This window comes from Lithobates pipiens, unplaced genomic scaffold (genome assembly GCF_037356315.1).
Source record: "Lithobates pipiens isolate NorthernLeopardFrog02 unplaced genomic scaffold, aLitPip1_a1.2 Scaffold_35, whole genome shotgun sequence".
Taxonomy (NCBI): Eukaryota; Metazoa; Chordata; class Amphibia; order Anura; family Ranidae; genus Lithobates; species Lithobates pipiens.
The window spans coordinates 6,253,009-6,267,858 of NW_027507811.1; the positions used below are offsets into that span (position 1 = coordinate 6,253,009).

General features: G+C 51.5%; 1 protein-coding gene across 1 annotated transcript in view; it reads left to right on the forward strand.

The window, feature by feature from the left end:
* LOC143955460 (uncharacterized) overlaps positions 1 to 14,850 on the forward strand; it is a 121,529-nt gene that overhangs the window by 61,185 nt on the left and 45,494 nt on the right. The gene's annotated exons all lie outside the window — the stretch shown is intronic.

Here is a 14,850-nt window from a genome sequence, read left to right on the forward strand (position 1 = left end):
GGACACACACACGGGGGGGGGGGGGGGGGGCCCACCAGAGGAAGCTCGGTTTTGGGGCCCACCTTCCAGACCCGGTCACGTCTTTCCAAAAAAACACAAAAACTTTTCTTCCAACAACATGGCCTTCAATCCCGATGCCACAACGTGACACAAGACCGTTCTACCCTCCCATTGTTTTATTACACTGGATGGACTTGTGTCTTTTTTCAACCTGACTAACTATGTAACTATGTACACAAATACAGTATATAGAGGATCTGCATACAAGGGTGTGGAAATGTTTGTGCCCCGAAAATGTTCATGTTATTAAAGGGATACAACCCCCCGATTATTTGTATCTTGCAGTTGTGCGTTTTATCTCAACCACTTCAGCTCCGGAAGGTTTTACCCCCTTCATGAGCAGCACTGCGCTACTTTAACCACTTGCTTACTGGGCACTCTCACCCTCTTCCTGACCCCCCTCATCACTGGGCATTCTCTCCCCCTTCCTGCTCCCCCCTCATTCCCGGGCACTCTCACCCCTTTCCTACCCCCCCAGTACCAGGCAGTCTCACCACCTTCCTGCCCGCCCTATTCCCAGGCACTCTCACCACCTTCCTGCCCCCCTCAGTACCAGGCACTCTGACCCCCTTCCTGCCCCCCCTCAGTACCAGACATGCTCACCCCCTTCCTGCCCCCCCTCAGTACCGCACGCTCTCATCTCCCTTCCTGCCCCCCCTCAGTACTGGGCACTCTCACAGCTTCCTGCCCCCCTCAGTACCAGGCACTCTCACCCCCTTCCTGCCCCCCCCCCAGTATCGGGCACTCTCACCCTCTTCCTGCCCCCCCCCCAGTACCGGGCACTCTCACCCCCTTCCTGTCCCCCCAGTACCGGCACCCTGCCCCCCATACTGGGCATTCTCACCCCCTTCCTGCCCCCCCCCCAGTACCAGGCAGTCTCACCACCTTCCTGCCCGCCCTCAGTACCGTGCACTCTCACCCCCTTCCTGCCCCCCCAGTACCGGGTACTCTCACCCCCTTCCTGCCCCCCCAGTACCGGGCATTCTCTCCCCCTTCCTGCTCCCCCCTCAGTACCGGGCACTCTCACCCCTTTCCTGCCCCCCCAGTACCAGGCAGTCTCACCACCTTCCTGCCCGCCCTATTCCCGGGCACTCTCACCCCTCTTCCTGCCCCCCCTCAGTACCAGGCACTCTCACCCCCTTCCTGCCCCCCCTCAGTACCGCACGCTCTCATCTCCCTTCCTGCCCCCCCCTCAGTACTGGGCACTCTCACCGCTTCCTGCCCCCCTCAGTACCAGGCACTCTCACCCCTTCCTGCCCCCCCTCAGTACCGGGCACTCTCACCCTCTTCCTGCCCCCCTCAGTACCGGTCACTCTCACCCCCTTCCTGTCCCCCCAGTACCGGCACTCTCACCCCCTTCCTGCCCCCCCTCAGTACCAGGCAGTCTCACCACCTTCTTGCCCCCCCTCAGTACCGGGCACTCTGACCTCGTTCCTCCCCCCCCAGTACCAGACATGCTCACCACCCTCCCCTGAATTCCGGGCACACTCACCCCTTCCTGCCCCCCCTCAGTACTGGGCATTCTGATCCCCTTCCTGCCCCCCTCAGTACTGGGCACTCTGACCCCCTTCCTGCCCCCCTCAGTACCGGGCACTCTCACCCCCTTCCTGCCCCCCTCAGTACCAGGCACTCTGACCCCCTTCCCACCCCCCTCTCAGTACGGGACATGCTCACCCCCTTCCTGCCCCCCTCAGTACCGCACGCTCTCATCTCCCTTCCTGCCCCCCAGTACTGGGCACTCTCACCGCTTCCTGCCCCCCTCAGTACCAGGCACTCTCACCCCCTTCCTGCTCCCCTCTCAGTACCGGACATGCTCACCCCCTTCCTGCCCCCTCCCCTCAATACCGTGCCTGCTCACCCCCTTCCTGCCCAGTTTTCAGCTTGCCCCCTCCCCTCAATACGGGGCATGATCACCCCCTTCCTGCCCCCCCCCCTCAATACTGGGCATGCTCACCACCTTCCTGCCCAGCTTTCAGCAGTCTCACACTTTGAATGACAACTTTGAATGACATTTGCGCGGTCATACAACACTACCCAGATTACATTTTTATAATTTTTTTCACACAAATAGAGCTTTCTTTTGGTGGTATTTAATCACCACTGGGGGGTTTTATTTATTTTTTGCTAAAGACCTCGGGTTGAGGTCAGGACTGCTCACCAGTGCACAAAGCAAGGTCCATAAAGACATGAATGAGCGAGTTTGGAGTGGAGGAATTGACTGGCCTGCACAGAGTCCTGACCTCAACCCAATAGAACACGTTTGGGATGAATTAGACCTGAGACCAGGCCTTCTCATCCAACATCAGTGTCTGACCTCACAAATGCCCTTCTGGAAGAATGGTCAAACATTCCCATAGACACCCTCCTAAACCTTGTGGACGGCCTTCCCAGAAGAGTTGAAGCTGTTATAGCTGCAAAGGGCGGAGCCAACTCAATATTGAACCCTACAGACTAAGACTGGGGTGACATTAAAAGTAGGCGTCCCAATACTTTTGGTAATATAGTATATTCCTTATTTTATTTTCGATATAGGTTGTAAGTATTGCAGAGCCCTGAGTCAAAGTGACAGTCTCTCTCCAGAGCTGGGGGGCCCTTCAGTCCACTTCATTCCAAACAGCACTGACAGTCCTGCTCCGGCTGCTCCGCTCGGCTCCCGTGCACCATGACATCACATGACACACTCAGGCACCACCTCCACCAGACTCACCCCCAGCCGGCATCGCCTGAACACACCCTTGAAGGCACTTTGATGGTCTCGGCCGGCTCCGGACCAGAACACACTGGGTAGTATATTCCAACTTTCCTCCCGGTATGTTCGAGGCTTCCTCCCGGTATGTTCCAGGCTTCCTCCCGGTATGTTCCAGCCTTTCTCCCGGTATGTTCCAGCCTTCCTCCCGGTATGTTCCAGCCTTCCTCCCGGTATGTTCCAGCCTTCCTCCCGGTATGTTCCAGCCTTCCTCCCGGTATGTTCCAGCCTTCCTCCCGGTATGTTCCAGCCTTCCTATCGGTATGTTCCAGCCTTCCTCCCGGTATGTTCTAGCCTGACTCCTGGTATGTTCCAGCCTTCCTCCCGGTATGTTCCAGCCTTCCTCCCGGTATGTTCCAGCCTTCCTATCGGTATGTTCCAGCCTTCCTCCCGGTATGTTCCAGCCTTGCTCTCAGTATGTTCCAGCCTTGCTCCCGGTGTGTTCCAGCCTTGCTCCCAGCATATTCCAGCCTTCCTCCTGGTATGTTCCAGCCTTCCTCCCGGTATGTTTTAGCCTTCCTCCCAGTATGTTCCAGCCTTCCTCCCGGTATGTTCCAGCCTTGCTCCCGGTCTGTTCCAGCCTTCCTCCTGGTATGGTCCACCCTTCCTCCCAGTATGTTCCAGCCTTGCTCCCGGTATGTTCCAGCCTTGCTCCCGGTCTGTTCCAGCCTTGCTCCCAGCGTGTTCCAGCCTTGCTCCCAGCATATTCCAGCCTTCCTCCCGGTATGTTCCAGCCTTGCTCTCAGTATGTTCCAGCCTTCCTCCCAGTATGTTCCAGCCTTCCTCCCGGTATGTTCCAGGCTTCCTCCCGGTATGTTCCAGGCTTCCTCCCGGTATGTTCCAGGCTTCCTCCCGGTATGTTCCAGCCTTCCTCCCAAAATGTTCCAGTCTTTCTCCCGGTATGTTCCAGGCTTCCTCCCGGTATGTTCCAGCCTTCCTCCCGGTATGTTCCAGCCTTCCTATCGGTATGTTCCAGCCTTCCTCCCAGTATGTTCCAGCCTTCCTCCCGGTATGTTCCAGCCTTGCTCTCAGTATGTTCCAGCCTTGCTCCCGGTATGTTCCAGCCTTGCTCCCGGTGTGTTCCAGCCTTGCTCCCAGCATATTCCAGCCTTCCTCCTGGTATGTTCCAGCCTTCCTCCCGGTATGTTTTAGCCTTCCTCCCAGTATGTTCCAGCCTTCCTCCCGGTGTGTTCCAGCCTAGCTCCCAGCGTGTTCCAGTCTTGCTCCCAGCATATTCCAGCCTTCCTCCTGGTATGTTCCAGCCTTCCTCCCGGTATGTTTTAGCCTTCCTCCCAGTATGTTCCAGCCTTCCTCCCGGTATGTTCTAGCCTTCCTCCTGGTATGGTCCACCCTTCCTCCCAGTATGTTCTAGCCTTCCTCCCGGTATGTTCCAGCCTTCCTCCCAGTATGATCCAGTCTTGCTCCCAGTATATTTCAGCCTTTCTCCCGGTATGTTCCAGCATTCCTCCTAGTATATTCCAGCCTTGCTCCCAGTATGTTCCAGCCTTGCTCCCAGCATATTCCAGCCTTCCTCCCGGTATGTTCCAGCCTTCCTCCTAGTATGTTCCAGCCTTCCTCCCGGTATGTTCCAGCCTACCTCCCAGTATGTTCCAGCCTTCCTCCCGGTATGTTCCAGCCTTGCTCTCAGTATGTTCCAGCCTTCCTCCCAGTATGTTCCAGCCTTCCTCCCGGTATGTTCTAGCATTCCTCCTGGTATGTTCCAGCCTTCCTCCCGGTATGTTCTAGCCTTCCTCCCGGTATGTTCTAGCATTCCTCCTGGTATGTTCCAGCCTTCCTCCCGGTATGTTCTAGCCTCCCTCCCAGTATGTTCCAGCCTTCCTCCCGGTATGTTCTAGCATTCCTCCTGGTATGTTCCAGCCTTCCTCCCGGTATGTTCTAGCCTTCCTCCCGGTATGTTCTAGCCTTCCTCCCGGTATGTTCCAGCCTTGCTCCCGGTCTGTTCCAGCCTTGCTCCCGGTATTTTCCAGCCTTGCTCCCGGTCTGTTCCAGCCTTGCTCCCGGTCTGTTCCAGCCTTGCTCCCAGCGTGTTCCAGCCTTGCTCCCAGCATATTCCAGCCTTCCTCCCGGTATGTTCCAGCCTTGCTCTCAGTATGTTCCAGCCTTCCTCCCAGTATGTTCCAGCCTTCCTCCCGGTATGTTCCAGGCTTTCCTCCCGGTATGTTCCAGGCTTCCTCCCGGTATGTTCCAGGCTTCCTCCCGGTATGTTCCAGCCTTCCTCCCAAAATGTTCCAGTCTTTCTCCCGGTATGTTCCAGGCTTCCTCCCGGTATGTTCCAGCCTTCCTCCCGGTATGTTCCAGCCTTCCTATCGGTATGTTCCAGCCTTCCTCCCAGTATGTTCCAGCCTTCCTCCCGGTATGTTCCAGCCTTGCTCTCAGTATGTTCCAGCCTTGCTCCCGGTATGTTCCAGCCTTGCTCCCGGTGTGTTCCAGCCTTGCTCCCAGCATATTCCAGCCTTCCTCCTGGTATGTTCCAGCCTTCCTCCCGGTATGTTTTAGCCTTCCTCCCAGTATGTTCCAGCCTTCCTCCCGGTGTGTTCCAGCCTAGCTCCCAGCGTGTTCCAGTCTTGCTCCCAGCATATTCCAGCCTTCCTCCTGGTATGTTCCAGCCTTCCTCCCGGTATGTTTTAGCCTTCCTCCCAGTATGTACCAGCCTTCCTCCCGGTATGTTCTAGCCTTCCTCCTGGTATGGTCCACCCTTCCTCCCAGTATGTTCTAGCCTTCCTCCCGGTATGTTCCAGCCTTCCTCCCAGTATGATCCAGTCTTGCTCCCAGTATATTTCAGCCTTTCTCCCGGTATGTTCCAGCATTCCTCCTAGTATATTCCAGCCTTGCTCCCAGTATGTTCCAGCCTTGCTCCCAGCATATTCCAGCCTTCCTCCCGGTATGTTCCAGCCTTCCTCCTAGTATGTTCCAGCCTTCCTCCCGGTATGTTCCAGCCTACCTCCCAGTATGTTCCAGCCTTCCTCCCGGTATGTTCCAGCCTTGCTCTCAGTATGTTCCAGCCTTCCTCCCAGTATGTTCCAGCCTTCCTCCCAGTATGTTCCAGCCTTCCTCCCGGTATGTTCTAGCATTCCTCCTGGTATGTTCCAGCCTTCCTCCCGGTATGTTCTAGCCTTCCTCCCGGTATGTTCTAGCCTTCCTCCCGGTATGTTCCAGCCTTGCTCCAGGTCTGTTCCAGCCTTGCTCCCGGTATTTTCCAGCCTTGCTCCCGGTCTGTTCCAGCCTTGCTCCCGGTATGTTCCAGCCTTGCTCCCGGTCTGTTCCAGCCTTGCTCCCAGCGTGTTCCAGCCTTGCTCCCAGCATATTCCAGCCTTCCTCCCGGTATGTTCCAGCCTTGCTCTCAGTATGTTCCAGCCTTCCTCCCAGTATGTTCCAGCCTTCCTCCCGGTATGTTCCAGCCTTCCTCCCAGTATGTTCCAGCCTTCCTCCTGGTATGTTCTAGCCTTCCTCCTGGTATGTTCCAGCCTTCCTCCCGGTATGTTCTAGCCTTCCTCCTGGTATGTTCCAGCCTTCCTCCCGGTATGTTCCAGCCTTCCTCCCAGTATGATCCAGTCTTGCTCCCAGTATATTTCAGCCTTTCTCCCGGTATGTTCCAGCATTCCTCCTAGTATATTCCAGTCTTGCTCCCAGTGTGTTCCAGCCTTGCTCCCAGCGTGTTCCAGCCTTGCTCCCAGCGTGTTCCAGCCTTGCTCCCAGCATATTCCAGCCTTCCTCCCGGTATGTTCCAGCCTTGCTCTCAGTATGTTCCAGCCTTCCTCCCGGTATGTTCCAGCCTTCCTCCCGGTATGTTCCAGCCTTGCTCTCAGTATGTTCCAGCCTTCCTCCCGGTATGTTCCAGCCTTCCTCCTGGTATGTTCCAGCCATCCTCCCGGTATGTTCCAGCATTCCTCCTACTATATTCCAGCCTTGCTCCCAGCATATTCCAGCCTTCCTCCCGGTATGTTGCAGCCTTGCTCTCAGTATGTTCCAGCCTTCCTCCTAGTATGTTCCAGCCTTCCTCCCGGTATGTTCCAGCCTTCCTCCCGGTATGTTCCAGCCTTCCTCCCGGTATGTTCCAGCCTTCCTCCCAGTATGATCCAGTCTTGCTCCCAGTATATTTCAGCCTTTCTCCCGGCATGTTCCAGTATTCCTCCTAGTATATTCCAGTCTTGCTCCCAGTGTGTTCCAGCCTTGCTCCCGGTATGTTCCAGCCTTGCTCCCAGCGTGTTCCAGCCTTGCTCCCAGCATATTCCAGCCTTCCAGCATATTCCAGCCTTCCTCCCGGTATGTTCCAGCCTTCCTCCCGGTATGTTCCAGCCTTCCTCCTGGTATGTTCCAGCATTCCTCCTTGTATATTCCAGTCTTGCTCCCAGTGTGTTCCAGCCTTGTTTCCAGCATATTCCAGCCTTCCTCCCGGTATGTTCCAGCCTTGCTCTCAGTATGTTCCAGCCTTCCTCCCAGTATGTTCCAGCCTTCCTCCCGGTATGTTCTAGCCTGACTCCTGGTATGTTCCAGCCTTCCTCCCGGTATGTTCTAGCCTTCCTCCCGGTATGTTCCAGCCTTCCTCCCAGTATGATCCAGTCTTGCTCCCAGTATATTTCAGCCTTTCTCCCGGTATGTTCCAGCATTCCTCCTAGTATATTCCAGTCTTGCTCCCAGTGTGTTCCAGCCTTGATCCCAGTATAATCCAGTCTTGCTCCTGGTATTTTTCAGCCTTTCTCCCAGTATATTCCATCCTTACTCCCAGTGTGTTCCAATCTTGCTCCCAGTGTTCTATAATACGCTGCTCTTTCAAACTTAAAATCCAAATAGTGAAACGAAAAAATGTGCTACATAACAACAGCAATAAAGTGATAACGTGCTAAAATACATACAATATTCCAAATAAAGTGCTTTCATGCAGGATATGATAAAACATCCATATGGTGAGGAAAAAAGCAATCAATAAAATCCTTAAACTAATATAATGGTGAACCAAACTATAAAAATCCTTATTATATATATATATATATATATATATATATATATATATATATATATATATATATATATATATATATATATACACATATATGTGAGAAAAAAAGTGCTACAATGTGCTGTGCAATCAAAAAAAGTTCAAAAGTGCTCCAATGTAATCCATGCGATTCAGTGGTTCCTGTGATATCAATCCAATATTAAGGTGCTGCGTGTGCACTCAGGTGTTCCCCCCGGGTAATGGCCGCTAACCTTAGAGCGTGTGACCTTGCTCATTAGGCTTGGTCAATACACACATTGGAACCTGTAAATGGTTCAGTGGTAATTTCCCCCTGAGGAAGATGCGAATTAACCCCTTGTATCGACACTATGAAGTCCTCCTTTTTCTATTGCTATTACTGAGGCACAAAAGGGACTCCATTACCATATTGAGGCCACCACAGGAATCCGGATTTACCATTTACAGGTTCCATTGCGTGTATTGACCACGCCCAATCAGCAAGGTCACACGCTCTAAGGTGAGCGGCCATTACCGGGGGGGGGGCCCTGAGTGCACACGCAGCACCTTAGTATTGGATTGATATCACAGCGACCACTGAATCGCATTGATCGCATGGATTACATTGGAGCACTTTTGAACTTTTTTTAGATTGCTCAGCACATTGTAGCACTTTTTTTCTCACACACATATATATATATTATCAGGATTTTTATAGTTTGGTTCACCATTATATTGGTTTAAGGATTGTATTGATTGCTTTTTTATCACCATATGGATGTTTTATCATATCCTGCATGAAAGCACTTTATTTGTAATATTGTATGTATTTTAGCACGTTATCACTTTATTGCTGTTGTTATGTAGCACATTTTTTCGTTTCACTATTTGGATTGTAAGTTTGAAAGCGCAACGTATTTTAGAATATTGGATGATCTTTGCATGATTTATGAGACATGTGCCACGCTGGCTGCTAATTCAATATTATAGTGTAATTTGAGAGTCCCTATTTTGGGCTTATAGCAAGTGGTGGCTCGCAGGACATTACATTGCTTTCTCCCAGTGTGCTCCAGTCTTCCTCTCAGTATGTTCCAGCCTTACTGCTACTGTGCTCCAGCCTTGCTCCCAGTATATTCCAGCCTTGCTCCCAGTGTGCTCCAGCCTTGCTCCCAGTATATTCCAGCCTTGCTCCCAGTGTGCTCCAGCCTTGCTCCCAGTATATTCCAGCCTTGCTCCCAGTGTGCTCCAGCCTTGCTTCCAGTATATTCCAGCCTTGCTCCCAGTGTGCTCCAGCCTTGCTCCCAGTATATTCCAGCCTTGCTCCCAGTGTGCTCCAGCCTTGCTCCCAGTATATTCCAGCCTTGCTCCCAGTATATTCCAGCCTTGCTCCCAGTGTGTTCCAGTCTTGCTCCCAGTGTTTTCCAGTCTTGCTCAAAGTGTGTTCCAGTCTGGCTCCCAGTATATTTCAGCCTTGCTCCCAGTATATTCCAGCCTTTATTCCCAGTGTGTTCCTGCCTTGCTCCTAGTGTGTTCTAGCCTTGCTTTCAGTGTGCTCCAGCATTGCTCCCAGTAAATTCCAGCCTTGCTAACAGTCTTGCTCCCAGTGTGTTTCAGCCTTGCTCCTAGTGTGTTCCAGTATTCCTCCCAGTATATTCCAGTCTTGCTCCCGGTGTGTTCCAACCTTGCTCCTAGTATTCTTCAGCCTTGCTCCCAGCATATTCCAGCCTTTCTCCCAGTGTGTTCCATCCTTGCTCCCAGTGTATTACAGCCTTACTCCCAGTGTGTTCCAATCTTCTTCCCAGTGTGTTCCAGTTTTCCTCTCAGTATGTTCCAGCCTTGCTCCTAGTGTGTTCCAGCCTTCCTCCCAGTATATTTCAGCCTTGCTCCCAGTGTGTTCCAGTCTTGCGCCTAGTGTGTTCCAGCCTTGCTCCCAGTGTGCTCCAGCCTTTCTGCCAGTATATTCCAGCCTTGCTCCCAGTGTGTTTCAGCCTTGCTACTAATGTGTTACAGTCTTGTTCTCAGTGTTTTCCAGTCTTGCTCCCAGTGTGTTCCAGTCTTGCTCAAAGTGTGTTCCAGTCTGGCTCCCAGTATATTCCAGCCTTGCTCCCAGTGTGCTCCAGCCTTGCTCCCAGTATATTCCAGCCTTGCTACTAGTGTGTTCCAGTCTTGCTCCCAGTGTGCTCCAGCCTTTCTGCCAGTATATTCCAGCCTTGCTCCCAGTGTGTTTCAGCCTTGCTGCTAGTCTGTTCCAGCCTTGCTCCCAGTATATTCCAGCATTGCTCCCAGTGTGTTTCAGCCTTGCGACTAACGTGTTACAGTCTTGTTCTCAGTGTTTTACAGCCTTGCTCAAAGTGTGTTCCAGTCTGGCTCCCAGTATATTTCAGCCTTGCTCCCAGTTTATTCCAGCCTTCACTCCCAGTGTGTTCCAGCCTTTCTCCTAGTGTGTTCTAGCCTTGCTTCCAAGGTGCTCTAGCATTGCTCCCAGTTTATTCCAGCCTTGCTAACAGTCTTGCTCCCAGTGTGTTCCAGCCTTGGTCCTAATGTGTTCCAGTATTCCTCCCAGTATATTACAGTCTTGCTCCCAGTGCGTTCCAGCCTCGCTCTTAGTGTGTTTCAGCCGTACTTCCAGTGTGCTCCAGCCTTGATCCCAGTGTGTTCCAGCCTTGCTCCTAATGTGTCCCAGCCTTACTTCCAGTGTGTTCCAACCTTGCTACTAGTGTGTTGCAGTCTTGTTCCCAGTGTGTTCCAACCTTGCTACTAGTGTGTTGCAGTCTTGCTCCCAGTGTGTTCAGCCTTACTCCTAGTGTGTTCCAGCATTCCTCCCAGTATATTCCAGTCTTGCTCCCAGTGTGTTCCAGCCTTGTCTTGCTTCCAGTATATTCCAGTCTTTACTCCCAGTGTGTTCCAGCCTTGCTCTTAGTGTGCTCCAGCCTTGCTCTTAGTGTGCTCTAGCCTTGCTCCCAGTATAATCCAGCCTTGCTCCCAGTGTAATCCAGCCTTGCTCCAAATATACTCCGGTCTTGCACCCAGCATATTCAAGCCTTGCTCCCAGCATATTGCAGCCTTACTCCCAGTGTATTCCAGCCTTACTCCTAGTGTATTCAAGCCTTGCACCCAGTGTGTTCCAGCCTTGCTTCCAGTAAATTCCAGCCTTGCTAACAGTCTTGCTCCCAGTGAGTTCCAGCCTTGGTCCTAATGTGTTCCAGTATTCCTCCCAGTAAATTACAGTCTTGCTCCCAGTGCGTTCCAGCCTCGCTCTTAGTGTGTTCCAGCCTTACTTCCAGTGTGTTCCAGCCTTGCCACTAGTGTGTTGCAGTCTTGTTCCCAGTGTGTTCCAGCCTTGCTCCTAGCGTGTTCCAGCATTCCTCCCAGTATATTCCAGTCTTGCTCCCAGTGTGTTCCAGCCTTGTCTTGCTCCCAGTATATTCCAGCCTTTACTCCCAGTGTGTTCCAGCCTTGCTCTTAGTGTGCTCCAGCCTTGCTCTTAGTGTGCTCTAGTCTTGCTCCCAGTATAATCCAGCCTTGCCCCCTGTGTGTTCCAGTCTTGCTCCCAGTATAATCCAGCCTTGCTCCCAGTGTAATCCAGCCTTGCTCCAAATATACTCCGGTCTTGCACCCAGCATATTCAAGCCTTGCTCCCAGCATATTGCAGCCTTACTCCCAGTGTATTCCAGCCTTACTCCTAGTGTATTCAAGCCTTGCACCCAGTGTGTTCCAGCCTTGCTTCCAGTAAATTCCAGCCTTGCTAACAGTCTTGCTCCCAGTGAGTTCCAGCCTTGGTCCTAATGTGTTCCAGTATTCCTCCCAGTAAATTACAGTCTTGCTCCCAGTGCGTTCCAGCCTCGCTCTTAGTGTGTTCCAGCCTTACTTCCAGTGTGTTCCAGCCTTGCCACTAGTGTGTTGCAGTCTTGTTCCCAGTGTGTTCCAGCCTTGCTCCTAGCGTGTTCCAGCATTCCTCCCAGTATATTCCAGTCTTGCTCCCAGTGTGTTCCAGCCTTGTCTTGCTCCCAGTATATTCCAGCCTTTACTCCCAGTGTGTTCCAGCCTTGCTCTTAGTGTGCTCCAGCCTTGCTCTTAGTGTGCTCTAGTCTTGCTCCCAGTATAATCCAGCCTTGCCCCCTGTGTGTTCCAGTCTTGCTCCCAGTATAATCCAGCCTTGCCCCCTGTGTGTTCCAGTCTTGCTCCCAGTGTAATTCAGCCTTGCTCCAAATATACTCTGGTCTTGCACCCAGCATATTCCAGCCTTGCTCCCAGCATATTGCAGCCTAACTCCCAGTGTATTCCAGCCTTACTCCTAGTGTATCCAAGCCTTGCACCCAGTGTGTTCCAGCCTTGCTCCCAGTGTGTTCCAGTCTTGCTCCCAGTGTGTTCCAGCCTTGCTCCCAGTGTGTTCCAGTCTTGCTCCCAGTATATTCCAGCCTTGTGTTCATTTGTCTGTATTCTGCTTTTGTCACTCCATGCACTCCTACCCTTATTCCAACTTCTTTGACCTCCCTGTCTCACTCTGCTCTTCAGTTTGTTTTTCTGCACCATTCTTTTTCCCCTGTGAGTCCCAGCCAGCCTTGTTATCTGCACCCTTGCACTCCCAGCCTATGTGGCTTTTATTTTGTTTCTCAGCCTATTCCTATTTTCTCTGTCCTTGTGTACCCTGCTGCCTTGTAAGTCCAGTGCCCCAGCAAGAGCATCTCACCTGCTCTCCATTGTGCCTGCCTGCTCGGGTGAGCCAGAGGACTGCAACCTAAATATCACCTGCAGCATATAATCTCTACTTTTATGAGCTCCCGAAGATTAGGTGGTATCCTGGATTCTGTGCCTCAGCCCTTTTCTGGGCTCTCACCACCGCTAAGTGAGCAGCCAGCAGAGTCCTCTGTATCCACTATGTGTTTTTTTTTTCTCCACCATATGCCCAGCTGCTACACTAGGTTCTTGCCAGCCAGTGGCAGTTTGCTCGAACCAAAATGTCTGAGGGGTCTACATCAATCTGCAGATTAAAATGAAGGTCTCTTCTAAAGACTTTCTGCTTATGAGGCCACACAAGTTCAGATGATGCGTCATCTCCATGCGGTCATCAATCGGCTGGATCAGATACAGGCCTCCCTTGCTACAGTACTTGAACAGCCAACCCTGTCTCCGCTACGTCCTACTCAGCAGCTGGTGACTTCGGCAATGTCTTCACCCTGCATCCGATGCCCCCCTTCTCCGGAGGTCTGAGGGGCCGGTAGCGTCTTTGTGAACTCCACTTTGAATTACAGCCACAGCATTTTCTTTTGACCACCATAAGGTGGCTGATGTTGGGTTCCTGCTCTCAGGGGGATGCTTTGGCCTAGGCTGATCTACTCTGGGAAAAACCTGATCCTGTTACTGAGAGCATAACAGCCATGAACCTCCTCCGAAGCAAGGTCATTCTTTGGCTCCATCAAAGTACCTTTGAGGTGGAGTTTACCATTCAATTTCACACACGACTGAGCTCTCCTGGAGTATTGAAGCTCTCAAAGCTCCCTTCTGGCAGAGCTTAACAGAACATATTAAGGAAGAACTGGCAGGTCCAGAAATTACTAGACTTGGATATTTTTTCCCAAGTGTGTGCCCAACCTTCTCTGCCCGCATGTGAAGTTTGTATACCTCATTTAACATCAAATTTCCAGCTAAGGTCACCTCTCTGCCTTCCCGAGAGCGTCCTATGCCATTGGGCCATTCACATCTCTCCTTAGAGCAGTGGTCTGCAAATTGTGGCCCTTTGCTTGCCTTTATCCAGCTCTTTGGGCACTATTCCTCCCACTGATACGAGACAAAATTCTGCCAATTGACACCATCAATGGGGCACCATTTCTCCCACTGACACTAATAATGGGTCAATATTCCTCCCTGTGATTCCAAAAATGGAGCACTATTACTCCGTATAATACCAATGATGGAGAGCTATTCCTCCCTATGATACCAATGATGGAGAACTATTCCTCCCTATGATACCATTTATGGGGCACTATTCCCCCCTGTGGTACCAATGATGGACTACAATTCCTCCCTGTGATACCAATGATGGGGCACTATTCCTCCCTGTGATACCAATGATAGACTACAATTCCTCCCTGTGATACCAATGATGGGGCACTATTCCTCCCTGTGATACCAATGATGGGGCACTATTACTCTGTATAATACCAATGATGGAGAATCATCCCTCCCCATGATACCAATGATGGGGCACTATTACTCTGTATAATACCAAATGATGGAGAATCATCCCTCCCCATGATACCAATGATGGAGAACTATTCCTCCCTATGATACCATTTACGGGGCACTATTCCTCCCTATGATACCAATGGTGGGTCACTATTCCCCCTGTGATACCAATGATGGAGCACTATTCCTCCCTATGATACCAATGATGGAGCACTATTCCTCCCTATGATACCAATGATGGAGAACTATTCCTCCCTATGATACCAATTATGGGGCACTATTCCCCCATGTGATACCAATTATGGGGCACTATTACTCCCTATGATACCAATGATGGAGAACTATTCCTCCCTATGATACCAATGATGGAGAACTATTCCTCCCTATGATACCAATGGTGGGTCACTATTCCCCCTGTGGTACCAATGATGGACTACTATTCCTCCATGTGATACAAATGATGGGGCACTATTCCTCCCTATGATGGAGAACTATTCCTCCCCATGATACCAATGATGGGGCACTATTCCTCCCAGTGATACCAATGATGGGGCACTATTACTCCCTATGATACCAATGATGGAGAACTATTCCTCACTACGATACCAATTATGGGGCACTATTCCCCCATGATACCAATGATGGGGCACTATTCCTCCCTGTGATACCAATGATGGGGCACTATTACTCCCTATGATACCAATGATGGAGAACTATTCCTCACTACGATACCAATTATGGGGCACTATTCCCCCGTGATACCAATGATGGGGCACTATTCCTCCCTATGATACCAATGATGGAGAACTATTCCTCCCTATGATACCAATGATGGAGAACTATTCCTCCCTATGAAAGAAATGATGGAGAACTATTCCTCCCT